The 17,104-nt window shown below is 38.4% G+C and overlaps 1 long non-coding RNA gene across 1 annotated transcript in view; it reads left to right on the forward strand.

The window, feature by feature from the left end:
* LOC134477874 (uncharacterized) overlaps positions 1–17,104 on the forward strand; it is a 118,565-nt gene that overhangs the window by 34,786 nt on the left and 66,675 nt on the right. The window contains exon 6 of the long non-coding RNA XR_010050117.1: positions 15,014–15,070. This is a non-coding gene — a long non-coding RNA (uncharacterized LOC134477874). The remainder of the gene's footprint in view (positions 1–15,013; positions 15,071–17,104) is intronic.

Genomic DNA, 17,104 nt, shown 5'->3' on the forward strand with positions numbered 1-17,104 from the left:
TTTGTATTTTTTTAGTTAGGAGTGATGTGAACACAGTGGTTCAAAATACCTATGTGTCAGGGGGAAACTTTTTAAAGTCACCTTCTACAATAGCTGATTGTTTATTCCAGTTTTCAAGTAACATTGGATGTGTTAAATGCTTTATAACCAGAAAAGTTTATATGAAAATTAATAAACAGGGGCTGGGGATTTAGCTTAGCGGCATAAGTGCCTCCCTTGCAAGCAGGCAGTCGTGAGTTCGATCCCTGGTACTGATAAAAAGACAAAAAAAATTAATAAACAATTAAGATTTCTGTTTTGAATGGAGCACAAATGTTTCGTAGCTTAAAATAATAGTACACAGGGCACTGAGAACTGGCTCTGGAATCTTTTAACATTCACGTGGTTCTTGTTCACTCTTGCCTTAGTCACTTAATATTCACATGATTCTAAGAGTAATGTGGCTTTTTATTAGGCCATCTTTTGTGATAGGAGAATAAATTATGGGATTCAGAAAACTAAATGAGATAATCTATGTAAATCACTTCAGACAAAATATCTGACACCTAAGATTTCAATACATACTACATATTATTACTAAACATTATATATGTTATAAAATTTACTATAAATTTCTGCAAACTAAATTCTACATTTCAATTGCTTATTTTATAAAACTGTCAATGCAGTGTTCCAGTGTTTAACAGGGGAATGAAAAATCTCTGGGCCAAAGACTAGATGAGGAGCAATCAGAGTGAAACCATAGCTTTTTGGCTATATTCATCGATTATTGGCTTATTGGCTCAGCCTAGATGTGGCCAAATTAGTCACACTACAAGTAACTTGCCTTTTTGAAATATCTTGTTTAAGCCAATATGTTGACATACACCTGTGTTCCTTTTGTTATTGTTAATGTACACAGTATATCTCCTTACTAGGTATAAATTCCTTGCAGGAAAGATTTTTTTAAGTTTAATTTCTCTCAACTTTAATTTCCTTAACTGTAAAATGGAGATAGTAACATCTGTTTGGAGGGAATGTTGTGATGATTAAATGAAATAACATGTGAAAGCAGTTGTTGTAAGTGTTGGTGCACAATAGACCTTCAATAAATGCCTAGTTTTCAACATTTTATGCCATTTAATTTGTATTTAAAAATAGGTGAGTGCTTGTATGTGCCAGGTCCAGTGCTGTGCTCCTTAGCAAGTCCAGAAATGAATAAAACACACGCATTGTCTGCAAGGAATCTGAAGACTTGTTGCTTGGATAGGATTGGGACAAAAATACGTTAAAACACAAGATAAATAGAAGTTCTATAAGAGAGGTGTAAGCATATTGTTAGGGAACCCAAAGTTGGGGAATAGTCTATATGATGAAGACAATCAAAAAAGCTTTTTCATTCTTTACAAAACTGAAGTATGGAGAAGTTAATTAATTTGCCTAGATTATACTTTAAGCAAGAGACAGCTCTGGAGTTTAAACTCAGGTAACTCGGTTTCTGAGTCTATATTTTTTAAAATTTGGGACATACAATACTTTCAAAAGGTTGATGAGAGAAAATTGGTTTTGAAATTATTTTGAAACTGATTTCTTTTGTTTTTTCCATTGATAGTGGTTGTCAGAATATTTGAGAGAACATAGCTGGCTATGATTGACTTTGTATAATTCAAAAGAATTTCTGTCTTGTTTTAACTATAGGCTGAATATCAATTTTTTTGGTTGGTTTGCCTTGAGTTCAAAAACTTTGGAGTTAATTTCATTTAAAATCTTTCAGAATTTATTCACTTTTGATAATTTCAAGGACAGAAAATATCTCGAGTCATTCTTAAGTTGGATCTGAAACTGAAGTGAACAATAAGACGAAGAATCATACTCTTACAAAATTCTAGAAGTTTAATTTCTTTTATTTTCATCCTTTTTTTCATCCTGGGCATCAAACTCATGGCCTTGTGCTAGCCAGGCAGGCACTTGTGCCACTGAGCTAAATCCCCAGTCCTAGAAATTTAATTTCTAAACGTTTCCTTAAGTGGTCTTTTTAAAACCTGTCTTTACTCTTTTCCTGTTGCCTTTTTTTCCTAAAAGATATTTATCTAGGTAGAAAGATGTAGGATTGGAAGTATATATGCATTGAGGCAATGGAAAGCCAATTTTTATGTAGTTATACTGCGTTTCAAGGAATGAAATGAAAATAAGTTAAAAATAAATGCCATTTTTATTAATACAAGATCTAAAGAAGAAGATGATACTTGCTCATGGATATGATTCACTGACTTACAGGTTTTGAAACAACAAAACTCTACACACCCATTCATGCTCCAGTGCAATTATTATTAGATGTTATTACTAGGTGTTATTGTTGAAATTCCAGAATGCAGTGAATTGGCAGCTTAGCTCCCATATAGGTAGATACTTCCTCAGAATTGTCTTCACTAGCTCTTCTTTCATTGCTGGGCTTTTATACTATCACCTTTGAAACATGCTTCTAATAATCATGCCCTGAATTTGAAAATATTTTTAAAGTTTTTCATATTACTAACTCTGTCCATTTATTCATCAAACTTGATGAACACTTGCAGTATGTCTGATACTCTGCTACATAGTGATATAGAACATTAAGTTGCTGTCATTGCCTTTTTAAAAGTCCTTATGATCTAGTGGGGATCTCAGATGCTAGTAATTATTTTCATTGATGTTCTGTTGCTCTTTATACAACACAACATTATTTCAGTTCAGAAAATGATTTGATTGGTTACTGTATAATTGATTATTGTGAATTTTGTACCTAACCATTATCTGAAGTTAATTTGTTAACTTCTACATTCAATAGCATATCATATAAGTTTCTTCAGTATGTACGTACTTTGTCCATCTTGCTAAAAACTTCACTTTGTGCAGGTATTCTCTACCTTTATGTGATTGAAAGGGAGGGTGCTCTCCTTCCAAGCTCAAGGGTAGGTCTAAATTGATCTAAATTCATGGCTCTTAAAGTGTGGTTTGCAGCTCCCTGAAGCTCTTCAGGACCATTTAGAGGATATGAAAAGTAAGAGCTATTTTAATGATCATGTTATTAAGTTATTTGCATTTTGGCATGTTAACATTTTATAATGATGCAAGTGATGTGGATAAAATAAATCTAAGCAGTGACACTAAAATGTACTTACTGTTACTCAGTTCTTCATTGCCAAACGCTGAAATGATGCTGGTGTCATTTAAGGATGGCCAGAGGAAGCAATAAACATTAACTTTACAAATCTCTAACTTTGAATACATGTAGTTTTGATGTTCTTTGTGATTACATAGTACTTTTGCTGCATGGTAAACTGTGATGGTTATCTTGAGGTAAATGCTTATGCTGAGTAAGTCTCATTTTTCATAAGCACTGCTTTTTGAAAGAACTATTGAGTCTTTCAGTGATTGTTTAATTTCATGTATTTTCTCAAAAATGTCGCTGAGAAGAAACAACACTAATTTTTGCTGTAACAAAAGGTGAGCTTTTAAGAAGTTAAAAGTTTTGAAAACATTTTTTTTGCTATTGCAAGTATTACAGTTTTCTAATAAAGTGATTTTAATTCTCACAAGTGATTTAAGTTAGGGTAGAACTTTGATATCATATAATGAAGTATGTTAACATTTGGAAGAATTATATAACTCAGTGAACCAACATTCTTAAATGACCAAACATGATTTTAAAAATTTATATATGAATAAATGTTCCATTTAGAATTCAAGATAGACCAGTGAATATTTATTCACTTTTCATTGCTGGGACTCAAATCCAGGGCTTTGAACATATTAAGCAAATAACTACCACTGAAATGCACCACCTCAATTCCCAATAGGTGTTTATTTAACAGAATACTAATGTACTTGATTTGTTATATATTTTCTACCTTAGTGAATATTTAAAAACATTTATTCTAAAATTGTAGAGAAACTAATATCACTTAAAATGTGAAAATAGATTGCCAATTAATAACTTTGGTTTTAGTGATGTCTTTCCATAACACATAAATGTTACGAAACATTTACATAAGAAGTCCTAGTCCCTGTGGGGTGGTTGTACTCTTCTGGATCAGTGTCTTGATGGATTGGTGTCACTGATCCCAGGTGGAGCAGGTCTGGTTTTGCAGCTACCAGTCAGTCCAATTCAGCAGGGATGCTGGTGCGGTCTTCTATGGGAGGCCCTCTGCTGCCTTGGTCTGGAGTTCAGTGCACACCCAGCAATGCCACTGTTGATGCACACAAGCAAACGTGTGCCTGTGAGACAACACTGTTAGTGTGACTCAGCCTGGTCAGAAGGATAAGGCAGAAAGAGAAACCATCATAGGGAGATCCCAGCCTTCCAGGAGGATGCAAGTCACATGTTCATCCTGTGAGAGGTTTGTGGCCAGAATCATCTCTCCCCCTACTCCTCTCAGAATATCAGACCTGGGTTCCCATTGCCCCTCGGGGTAAGGAGTCGGCTAAATCTGCTACCCCAGAGGAACGGGCCAGGCAGCCACAACAACATTCCCTCTCATCCAGTCACATTATTTTCTTGTTGCCTCCCATTTTTCTCCTTCTGTTTAATTGTTTTCAGTACCTGATAGATTCATTCTGCTGGGGTTTATGGAGTTGTAGACCTTGTTATCTCTTTCTAGAATGTCCTTCAGGACATTCGGAGTGCCGGTTTGGTGGTTGTAAATTTCGTCAGGTGTTCTTTGCCATAGTAGTATGTTATTTCTCCATCAATTTTGAAAGATAGTTTAGTGGGGTACATCAGTCTGAATTGGAGGTTGTTTCCTTTTAAGGCTTGAAATGCTTTACTCCAAGTTCTCCTCAACTTGCGGGTTTGTATTGAGAAGTCAGCTGTGAACTAGATAGGCTTTCCTTTATAGTTGGTTTGTTTCTTTTCTCTACCAGCTTTTAATATTCTGTTTTTGTGTTGAATTTCCCTGTGAGAGAGGCAGGGGAATGATATAATCCAACTACCATTGCTGTAGCTGTGGAGTGGTTGTGCTATCATGCCAAGCTGTGTGAGTACCTTTCTCCTCTAGGAACTCAAATGAGCCTTCTGGGGATATAGCTTTACCACAGTCTTTGTGTCAGCAGGAATCAAGTCCATGTGCTGCAGCTTGCATGGTATGGGGTTCCACATGTCACAGTTTCTTGTGTATCCAAGATGACACTGCAGAAGTTAGCTTTTGTAAAACAGCTACCCTCATCAAGGCATCAGTTAAATCATTTCCTGGTGAAAGGAGGGGCTTATGTCCTGAAAAATGTTATACTACATGGTTAGTGTCTTAGCCACACTCCCATAAATATCACCATAAGTTGGCATTCCATAAGGGATGATGCCCTCTTTGCAAGTCCTGAGTTGCCCAAACCAGCAGACAGAGCATCAGCCCCCTAAAGATGGCCCAACTGTCTGTGCACACACGTAGACCTTCTTCATGCATCACAAGTAGCCACACTGCCCACAACTCTGCACATTGGCTTGACCTGGATCTTCTGATTTAAATCAGAGTAATTCCTTACTGGGCTGGGTAGTGACTGCTGTCCACTGGGGATCTGTGCCATGGCTAAACATATCAGTGTACCAGGTATCAGCTGAAGATCCTTCCTTTCTGGGACTAGGAGTTAATGCCCTGTAGACTGTCCTCCCAGATGGTTTCCTGGATCATGTATGTCATGAATTCCAAAACCATTGCCAGTTTGGCTGCCAATGGGTTGGCCAAATAAGAGGCCCACTGTTGGAGTTATATCCCCTAAGCATGAGACTGGCACCATGGGCCACTCCACTCCTCAGATGGGACATTCACATCCTTACCCAGTCCTCTATTGGGTATTTTGTCTGCACTTCAGTGTCCATTGCCCCATGATAATTTTATAGGCTTGCAGAACAGTGCACACCTCTGTTGTTTCTCAATTGAGAATACTGGTCTTGGCACTCTTCCACAACTGTGACCGAAACTCAACAGGGTGTTTCTGCTTCCCCTGTTTTTTACCACAGGCCCCAAACAAACCTATGGTCATCCACACAGGTAAATGGCAGGGTAAGGTCAAGGACTCACAGGGCTTGTACCTGTTCAACCGAGTTCTGAAAAGCAGCTTCCACTGAACCTGTTCCTTGTAGCACCCTTCCAGATCACCTGGTATAATGGGTGCAGCAGTGTAGCTAATTGCAATATGAACGTCCACCAGAAACCTAGCAAGTCCATGTACACTGGCAACTGTCATGGGCCTGGGGTATGCTTTGATCTTACCAATAACTGCATGGGGCATTACTTTTATCTTATCTGATCAGATAACACCCAAGAATTTTACAGATGAGCCAGGTTGCTGAAATTTGTCCTTGTGAGGGGCCACCTCCAGGACAGCAAACCGTCCTTCAGACTGTGCAAAGCAGCTTCCAAATCTGCAAGGCAATCAGAGTTTAACATAATATTATCAATATAATGAAACAGTAACACAGTGTGGCTTGGTACAGATGGCCAAATCCCGGACAACCAAACCATGACACTAATTGGGCTATGCAAATAGCCTTGTGGCAACACTTGGAAGATACATTGCCTACCTTCCAGGTGAAAGAAAATTGAATTGACTGTCAAGTGTGACAACAATGGAGAAGAAGGTTTTAGCCAAATCTAACAAATAATTGTATTGATCCAGCATCAAGGTGAGAGAATCTATCAAGTCTTCAATGTTAGGCACCTCTACACGCAGGGCATGTAGTTCCCAGTAATCCAGTCTTTCTCTATATCCCATCTTACTTCTGCATGGGCCATACCAGGTAGTTGAAAGGGCTCTGTGCTCTGTACCCCTCCTTCTTCCAATTTCAAGATAGTGTGTCTGTTATGGTTTGTGTCTGGATGTCCCCTCAAAGCCTCATGTAGTCATAGGGGCAGGCTTTTAGAATTTGTGATTGATTCACGGTCCAATCCTGGGATTATGGATGTGAATAGTACACCCATGCTGGGGTGAGTGTAACCTACATACAATATAAGGGACAGAAAGAGTCTTCTCTGTTCACTCCTTTCTTTTTCTCCTCTCTTGATGCTTTTGCCATCTTCTAGCTGCCATGAACTGTTGCCCTCTGCTATATGCCTCTTTGCCTTGGAGCTAGCTGAATGTGGATTGAAACCTCCACAATTATGAGCTAAATAAACTTTTCTTTCCTTCACTTTGGGCATCAGGTATTTTGTCATATCAATAAGGAACAAAATAAGCAACACATTGTCGTGTATCCTCATGGCCTCCAGGTAGCTGGTACTGCTTCATGTATACAATCTTAGAGCCTGAAAGACAGTCAGTGGTACATGGTGTGCTTGGCCTTGGACTACAGTTTTTGTTGTGTGAATTCACAACTGGAATTCATCCTGCATGGTATCTAGCTGAGCACCAATCAGCATATTTACCCTTAAAATATATTCAGCAAGGGGAAACATCAACATCACAAGGGCACAGGGGCAAGTGCCCAATATTCATTGTTATCTGGACGTCTCAGACTGTGATGTAGTGAACTCCATACTCTTCTATGCATGCAGAAAGTTCTGTAGAGTGGTCTATGTTGCTGTATATTAGTGCTGCCTAGGCTCCATTATCCAATAATGCTAGTATATGCTGCACATTTTTGGTGGACTGATAGTCAATTTCCAATGTGCCTTGTCCTGCCTCCTAATCTGGGTAGAAGGAAGCCAATGTCATGTCTTCCTGCTTTCACTGGGCTGCTTTAGTCTTTGGGCCCTAGCCTATCAGCTGATATTGCTGCTCAGGGCATTTACTTCCACAGAGTCAGCAATACGTTCAACAGTTGTCCATCTAACTTGTCTGTGGCTTGCCTGGCAACCAGTAGGTCCATCCAGATCTGATGCTGACTGACCTTAAGTGGCTCCACAGTCTGTCCCTGGGATATGGCCCCACTTGCCTGGGTCTCCCTTTATTTTTCTCCTTTGCTGGTACAGTTTTTAAAGGTCTTGCTTTATCTTGTTGTTTCACTTCCATGTCCCTCAGCCTGACCAAGGCATCCATAGCATCATGGATCAGGTGATCTGTAAAAATCCCTGGTCTGAGTTTCCCTCTCTTCAGGGAAACTGTGCCCTCCAATCTGCTTACCTGCCCTTGCCGCCCCACCACGTCACGCACAGAGACATGTTCTACCTTAGTCATAAAAGCTTGCCAGTCCAAGGCAGCTCAAACAAGGAGAATACTCATATAAATTATGTTAAGCCTATTCTCATATACTAACCTGACAGAGTTAAGAACTCTGACACCATGCAAGGGACATCTGAAGCATTATATTTCTTACGGTATGTATAATACACACACAACAAAAATTTGTCACGCTGAATTAAATCCGAAGAAATGACTTTGCTGATGGTAAGGAGATAGGGAAGAAGGGGAAGAAGCAGTCTAAAGTGAGACATAGGGAAGATTATTCAAATAACTAATACTGAAAATAATTTTTAAAAAATCACCGTAAATGAACAGCTGCTTCACACTCACCATAAACTTAGGAGATATTTTCCATAACAAAAATCAGATAAGATTTATTAATATTTTCATTTCACTTGGTCACATTCTGTTTTCTAAGAGTGCTAATCCTATCTTGTATTTGAATCGTAATAAAGAACCATTTATCATTCAGACTTGAAAATTCAATTGACAGACTTTTACCTCTTTCTGATAACCAGGAAAGATGAGAACAATAATAGAGCCACAATAGAACAAAAATGGCAAGTGGAGCTAAGCGATGGTTAGGACCTCCTGGAGACACATAATGAGCTTGCAGGCATGTTTCTCAGAGCGAACACAAGCAGTTACATGCAGCATTTATATTCTTAGTTCCTGGCACTACATTGGTAGAGTTCAAAGTCAGTGGTGTTGGTAATGAAGGGTCCTTCTTTACCTCTTACAGTTCAATTTTAATTAATTTAATAATTTCTCTTCTCATCAATCCAAGATTATAAATTCTATGAGAACAAGGATTACATTTGTCTATTTTATTCTCATTATTTAGGCTCTACTGACCACAGTAGATACTAAACATATATTGTTGCTATGGAAATCAGGTGACAGGAAGTAAAAAAAGAATAGAAGAATGTTTGAGTTTCTGTTAGGTGCAGCACATCGATGACTGCTTTAAAGTTACACTAGCTACTTCATTTTTATTCCACATGACAGCTCTGTGACAAATGTGTTATTGTAATTTTTGGTTGAGAAAACTGAGATGGACAACTGAAATTATTGAATGTTTACTATTTTCTGAGTCCTATGTTAGGAAATTTATATCTATTATCTATTTGTAGATTCTCAAAATACTGTACTATGGCATAAGAGTTTTTTCCCTTCACAAACTTAGGAAAATGCTGTAACATAGTTAAGGTGTTGCCTCTAAGATTTAAATCCATATTTTATGATTAAAAATTGAGTGCAAATAATTCAGCATTCAGTGAAAAGCATACACACATGTTTTGTTGGCTTTTATCAGTTCATTTATGATAAATAGATATTGTTGTCAATAAAACTTACCTATAAAATTCTTCTAAAAAATAATACATAGCACTTACCTTAAGCAATGGTTAACATTAAATTTTCACCTAAAAATTCAAGATTTATAATTAAAAATATCTTCTAAAACTTAATTTAGCCTTTGCTTATAACATATTACATTGAAATAATCACAGATATAATTTTCCAATCATAATTCAAGAACATTGTTCATAATATTCAGGTTTTAATCACTAATACATTCTCTATCTCATTAGTTACCACCCCATGAATATCCACACGAAGAACAGACCAGATCTGCAGAAAGCAAATCAGACCAGATCAATGCAAAAAATATAGCACTTCACAACAAGATAACAGAAAACCAACAGTGGCTACCCTAATGTTTCTTGTTTTCTTCAAAATATTTATCCATACCTTCCCACACAATACAATCAAACAAAACAAAGTAGTATAAAACCAGTTCCCCCCAAAGAATGAAAGTATTATGGGACTTAAAAACAAGACAATAGGAAATCAACAATGGCTACCATAATGTCTTTTGTTCTCTTCAAGACAGCTGTCTATACCCTCATAGACAATGAAATCCAATAATAGAAAACAGACAAAAACCAATCAAAACAAAAGAATGAAAGCATTATAGGACTTCAAAACCATATAATAGGAAATGTACAAAGGTTACTATAATGTCTTGTTTTCTTCAAAATAGCTGTTCATACCATCACACATAATAAAATCAAACAAAACAAAACATAACAAAACCAATTAAACAAAAGAATGAAAGCATTATAGGACTTCAAAACAAGATAATAGGAAACCAACCATGATTACCGTAATGCATCCACTATGTTCAAAAATAGCTGCCCATACCATCAGACACAGTAAAATCTAATAAAACAAGACAGAACAGAACCAAATCTAACAAAATTATGAAAACATTACAACAGTTCAAGACAAGACAATAAGAAATCAACACTGATTACCACCTTCTCTTCCTAGGTGTTTCCTCCTTTATCACTTTTATAATATCTGTTGTGTTTTTGGATCCCACTAACTCCTGTTTTTTATGCTAGTGTTCACCTGTATGAGTTCAAACTGGTTTGTCCATGAACATGACCTCCAGTTGCATCCATTTACCTAAAAGAGCCTCAATATTATACTACTTTATAGCTGAGTAGCTTTCCATTGTATGAAAATATCGTATTTTTCTTATCCATTCTGTGGTTGATGGGTGGTCTTCACATTTTTGAAGGTAATTCAAAGGATTAAGGTCTTAGAGAGGTCTAAAAAGGGTCATAGGAAAAACTGAAAGAAAATATTAGACAAGTGAAAATTCAAGCAAGATTTTAATCAGTTTAAATATAGTTGGAAAGCTACCTGGAAGATTAAGAGGAAATGTTATACCAGTTTGTTTTTGCCATAATAATATTCATCTGATTGAAGATAATTTTCCCTTAATCTAGATGAGTGATTCAGCATTTCATTCTGAAGATATATTTCCTTCCTGTAGCTTATGCTATGACTATCAGGTTGTTACTGTTTTTGTTTTTCCTGTGGTTATTTTGCTAACTTTGTAATTCATTACAATTAATACTTAGGAGAGACAGAATCTGTGCTTCAATTGAATAAATATTTACTAAACATGGTGAATGACTTTGGAACTATAATGAAGGTTATTTCCTGCCTTTAAAAATCTCACCATCAGGAAGGAAATTAGTAAGTGACAATTATGATACAGAGTTAAAGGGAACTATAGGGGTAAGAATTAGATGAAGTCAGAACAACTTAACCAGGAGGTTGTAGGAAGTGGAACATGCTCCCTATATGCCAGGCATGGTGGCACATGCCTGTCATACCAGCACTTGGGAGACTGAGACAGGAGGATCACTGTGAGTTCCTACCTGGGGTATATAGTGAGTTCAAGGCCAACCTTGTCTGAGTGAGAGAATGAGACCTTGTTTCAAAACAAAAAACAAAACAAAACAACAATCAAACAGCCCCCCCAAAAAACATGCTCCCCCGGAAGAGTTGTACCTATTCTAAGATCTGAGCATAAGCATGAGCTGCTCAGGTGAATGCAGACATGGAAGTGGAGGGATAGTGCAGAGGGGTCATTCCTGAGGAAGGAGAAGCAGCTTGCAGGCTTGGAAGAGAGCTCCTGTGAGGTAGACAGAGAACTAGAAGTGGTCCATGGAGGATGGAGCCTTATATGTGATGGGAGGAGTTGGGAAACCTGAGACTGTAAAGGTAATCAGGGACAAAGACTCGAAGGACATGATCAATGACACCAAGGTGCTGGGACCTCACTAAGTGCAAGAGGGTCCTTAGAGGACTGGAGAACAAGTTTAGAAAGATTTGGAAAGTGGCCTGGGTTTCACACACCAATCTTGTATGAATCAGGAAAACAACTTGTAAATTAGGACAATGCACCCATTGCTGTGCCTACACATTGTCAAATGGTATCCCTTCAACCCTCATCCTGGGAGCTGAATTGGATTACACATCAGCCTCCAATCCCTTATACCTAGTATCTTCAGGCCACAACTTGTATAACAGCTCACAATTTCTTTCTCTTTAGAAGGGGATTTTATAAATAATTCAAGTAAGAGATGCTGAGAAGATAAACTCAGGATAGAGGCAGGCAGCAGGCAATTTGAAAATTGATAGGGCCAGGCAAGAAGGCACCACCTGTAGTTCCAGTTGTCAGGTGGCTGAAGTGGGAAAAATCATGAATTCAAGGCCTGAGCAAACTGTCAAGATGCCATCTACAAATCAAAACAAACAAACAACAACAACAAAAAACAAACAAAAAAAACAAGGAACACCACCACCACCAAATAAAAACAAGAATTAGTAGCACCTGCTGATTGACTGAATATAGAGAGTAGGGAAGTGGGAATAGGAATGTCTGTATTTTTATTAGAATATTCCATGCTCTGCCTTTCCCTTTTCCCCTTTCATTTGCTCTCCTTAGGATGTTTTCCTTTTCCCCAACACAGTTCTCTGTATGATTGAAGGGAGTGGGAAGGTAGTACTGTCAGATAAACACATGACTGAATTTGAGGGTCACAATACTGTATGAAGAATGAGGCACAAGATGGGGAGCGGCTCATTCTGTCTGAGAATGGGGGTGGAGGAACCAGAATGGGCAGGAGTAGAATTGTATCTGACATAATTCCACTCCATCTCCCCTCAACAATACTATGGGGAGTCCTTGCCTCTTCAGTGACTCAGTTCAGCAGTTAAGCTTTCATTATCTTTTCCTGAAAAAGATGGTTCCTACCTGGTCTGGGTCTTCAACTTACTCTCTACAACTCACAATGTTTCCAAATTAATCTAAGTTAAACCATTGTAGCTCCCACATTGCTTTCAAGACTTTGCCTGTTTAATTCATTACTTTTCACCAGGAATCTCACATAAAGGCATCTGCGTGTTTGTCAGAAGACTGAGTACTGGGCCCACCATCATTTGATCTTTGGCTCTACTTCCTCATCTTTTATTGAGCAATATCCTCCAGTCCTGCATCTTTAATAAAATACTTTCAGCCTGGTGAATTCTATTTTGCTTAAATAGCAAGGGTTCTATGCTGAGGGAAAATTTTATAGACTCTTGGATAATGTAAAAGGAAATGAATGGACCTGGTGTGAAAGGGTCAGGATTTTATTTGTTATGGACTTGATGAATTTCATGGGAGATACAATAACTGAATGAAACTTTAAACCACTTTGAAAACTTTTATTATTTGCTGGGCATGGTGGCACACTCCTGTAAATCCTTCTCTCAGGTGGCTGAGACAGGAGAATTGCCATGAGTTTGAGGCCAGTCTGGGCTACATAGGTGGGTCCAAATCCAGCCTGAACTATATAGCCAGGCCCTGCTTCAAAAAACAAAACAAAACAAAACAAAACAAAACAAAACAAAACAAAGCTACTTATTTATATTCTATGATTTAATATTTGTCTTCCCTTCTAAGCTTTAATCTTCAGGGGAACTGAGAGTTATTATGAATTGAGCATTAATTATAAATAGGGCTGGGGTGAAGAATCTGCCAGTATCTAATAAAATCCACACAATATGTGAAGACATTATTCCCATCTTTTGTATTTTTCTCTTCTCTTCTGGTCTTAGTTACTTTGTATTCATCGCTGAGACAAAATACCTGATGCCCAAAGTTAGGGAAGGAAAGGCTTATTTCTTACAATTCTGGAGGTTTCAGATAATAGTTGGCTGCAAGGCAGGTGGCATGGCAGGGCCACAGTTCATGGCACCTGCAAACTGCAAAATGGAAACCAGCAAGAGAGAGACATACTTTCTTCTCACCATTACATCATATCCTGGCTCCACCCCTGGGCAGATGTAGCACTCACAACACCAATCTGAATGCTGGACAATGAACCAACCACAAATGCTTAATTGCATAAGGCTTGGGGGTCGCTGACATAAATCATAACTCGTCTCCCCTCCCCTGTCCTTCCCTTCCCTCTACTCTGCTTCTCTTCTCTTCTCTTCTCTTCTCTTCTCTTCTCTTCTCTTCTCTTCTCCCCTCTTCTCTTCTCTTCTCTTCTCTTCTCCCCACTCTGTTTGTGTCTCTCTCTGTCTCTGTCTCTCTTTTTCTTTCTCTTTCTTGATCTCTCTGCTGGGAATTGAACCCAGCACCAGATGGTCCATGTTCCTAGCTTCTGTAAGCTTCTGGAGTCTCCAATGCACCTTCAGCTTCACATTCATAGCTTCACATACTGCCTGCTGAGGGACACACTGCTGGCCGAGGTCTTCTTCTAAAATAAGATTCTGTCTGACCCCACAACTCTTGCATTATGCAGGCACCTAAAAGCAGCACCACAGGAATGATGTCAAGGTCTGCAGCCAGCCAGAGGTGTAGCCAGGCTCTTTGTATTTTGGCTGTAGGGGTCAAGTGCCTATGAACCAAATCCCGAGGAGCAACTTCCCTAGGCCTCCACTATTCTGGAAAGTGGTGCTCTGCAGCTCTTTTCTCAAAGAAAAGTCTTTCATTTTGCAATTTTCCTTCACCTTTGGTGTTGCGTATTTTGTCTCAGCAATGAGAGAAAAGTAACCAAGACACGCCCAAAATTAATGGAGGAAAGGATTATTTGGCTTACAGTTAGTATAGGTTTTGGTTCATAATCATCTGGCTCAAAGACAGGATGTCATTCCAGACAGATGGAGGAGAAACAGGCACCACCCTAGGCAGGTGTAGCACTCATACCACACTTTCTGCCTCTTTTGTACTCAAGGCTACCAGGATTAGGGTGATACCAAACTAATTAGTGGACTAATTTAGTAATCACACACCCTTATACCCAGCATCATATGCACTAGATTCAGCCACCTCTAAAAAAACCCCATCTATGAATGCATGAAGCTTTGGGGGAACATCTAGACACAATCCATAATACATTACTTTTGGCAGTGTTTCACTGATGAAATCCTGCCTAACAGAATCATTGGTTGTTTGTTTCTATTGTCTATTGCTTTGGATCATATCCTAAAATTTACTGTGTTGAAAGAATCATTTTATTGTTTTCAGGATTCTGCAGTCTAAGAAGACTGAGCTAGCCAGGTCTGGGATTGGAGCCTGGAGACTGTAAGTAGAATCATCAAGAAACTTGAGTGAGAAACAAGGATGTTTAAGCCTTCTTTCTTTTTATTGTGTCATCTCAAAACCTCTCTAGAAGTCTCCATTATTATAGCTGAGTTTTGTATTGGGGCTATCAAGAACACAAAATTGGAAGCATCTATCATTTCTGCTACATTCTGTTAATTAAAACAAGTCATTGGGTTAGTGTTGACCAAGTAAATGAAGGGACTACATGTAGGGGTTCTGCAAACAAAGGGAAAATAAAAGGGTCAGCAAAATGGCTGCTGCCTGGCCAGCATAAGCAAGCAGCTTTTACTGAGATAAAGAACAAAGAAACTCATATTGTGCATGCTTCGATTATACAGCTTGTTTGCTTCTTATCCTTATGAGATCTCATGTTTTTACTTTGGGTGGAGGAATGTTTCAAGGCCTGCACTTTCTACCAAAACACTGTCAACTGGATGTGTCTGGGACAAAATGGTGTCAGTGTGGCCTCTCTGTAACTACATAAGACTATGTATACATGGAATTTGTGAATCTTTTAAATGACTTTAACTACTCATCATGCTTTGTTTCAATAAGCCTTGGTGATTTCATTGTTGCTTTGAGTTGTCCTCTTCTTAGTATCGTTTGATTTACCAGACACTGTGTTTTATGTCCCAGCATTTACACATAGCTCTAGTAGGCAGTATGCTTGTAACTCCAGCCACATCAGCATGGTAAAATGGCTCCTCACTGGCTGAAGAGTTGGGATTGTGGATGTTCCACCTCTTAAGACTATGGCTTTGAGCAGACTCTTAGTAAAGAGATACTTAGCTTGTAACTCTGAAGACTGCCCACTTTCAGGGACAACATCCACTCAGATGACTCCTCTTGTGTGTTCTTTTTTCTTATTGAAAGATCCTGCAATCATTTGTTTTTCCAGGGTTGGTACAAGTGTGGTCATATCCTACATTAGACTGCCTAGTCCTTTACTAGAACATTTTAGATTTATTTTCTATTAGATTTATGCCTTAAGTGATGGTCTTAAACTTTCCTTCCCACTCCGTTTTATTCATAAATTATCTAGATCAACTATTAGGCTGTGATAGGCACCATATATTTTAATGAGCAGTCTACACAGTCCCCATGTCTCAGTTACCTTCACTGGTTTTTCCTGCTGCAAAGGAAGGTCTCACTTTGAGACTTGTGAATTCACACAGAGCTGCATGCTTGGAAGAATTTTGTGGTTGTTTTAATGCTTTTGTGTTGTGTCTTGAAAGTCACAATAATTGTTGAAAAAGAGGTCTTGTAGTTTTGTATTTTTATGATGAGGTCTTACTCTGTTGTCCTCAGACTCAGTCTTCTGTGCTCACCTTCCAAGTTGCTAGAACTGCAAGCATGTGCTGTCACACCTGACCATCTGGATGGCCCTATCATTATTTTTTTTTACATTTACTTCCTAAATGCACAAATGACAGCCGTTCATTGAAAAAAATCATTATAATTAACCTTTACATGTCTGAAGGCAACCTGACATAGTGCTAACTTAGAATCTGTCCTGTGAAGGGATAACCCATTACTGAGATCTGCAAAAGCTCAACTATTTCACTAAGCACTGGAGAGAGAAATGACCAGGAGGACAGGATCTGACTCCATAAAAATAAAGTGGGGTATAGGAAGGACATAGGGAAGGTCTGATTGTTGTATCATATTTCTATTGCTACTACGGAAATTTGGTAAAAGTCCAGGTGTCATGTGCTTATCCCTCTCCCAAGCTTCCTTCATGTTTGCCTTTATAACCCTAACCATTAGCCCTCGCAGAGCTGGAACTAGCCCACTGGAGGGAATAGGAGGTAGAAAGATCTTTTGTCTTGGCAGTCCCCAAACATGCTAATGCAGACCTTGTGTTCCATTTATACAGTGAGAATAAATCAGAGCCTCCCTCTAATCAAGGTTTTTTTCACTTTTATCTTTTCTGGGTCCTTCCCACTTCCTATCTAAATTGTAGGAATTTTCTTGCCAATTGTGCAATTTAAATGGGAAGTGGAGAAGGAAGTA

This window comes from Cavia porcellus, unplaced genomic scaffold (assembly GCF_034190915.1).
Source record: "Cavia porcellus strain 051 isolate PalLab524CR breed Dunkin Hartley unplaced genomic scaffold, mCavPor4.1 scaffold_1, whole genome shotgun sequence".
NCBI lineage: Eukaryota > Metazoa > Chordata > Mammalia > Rodentia > Caviidae > Cavia > Cavia porcellus.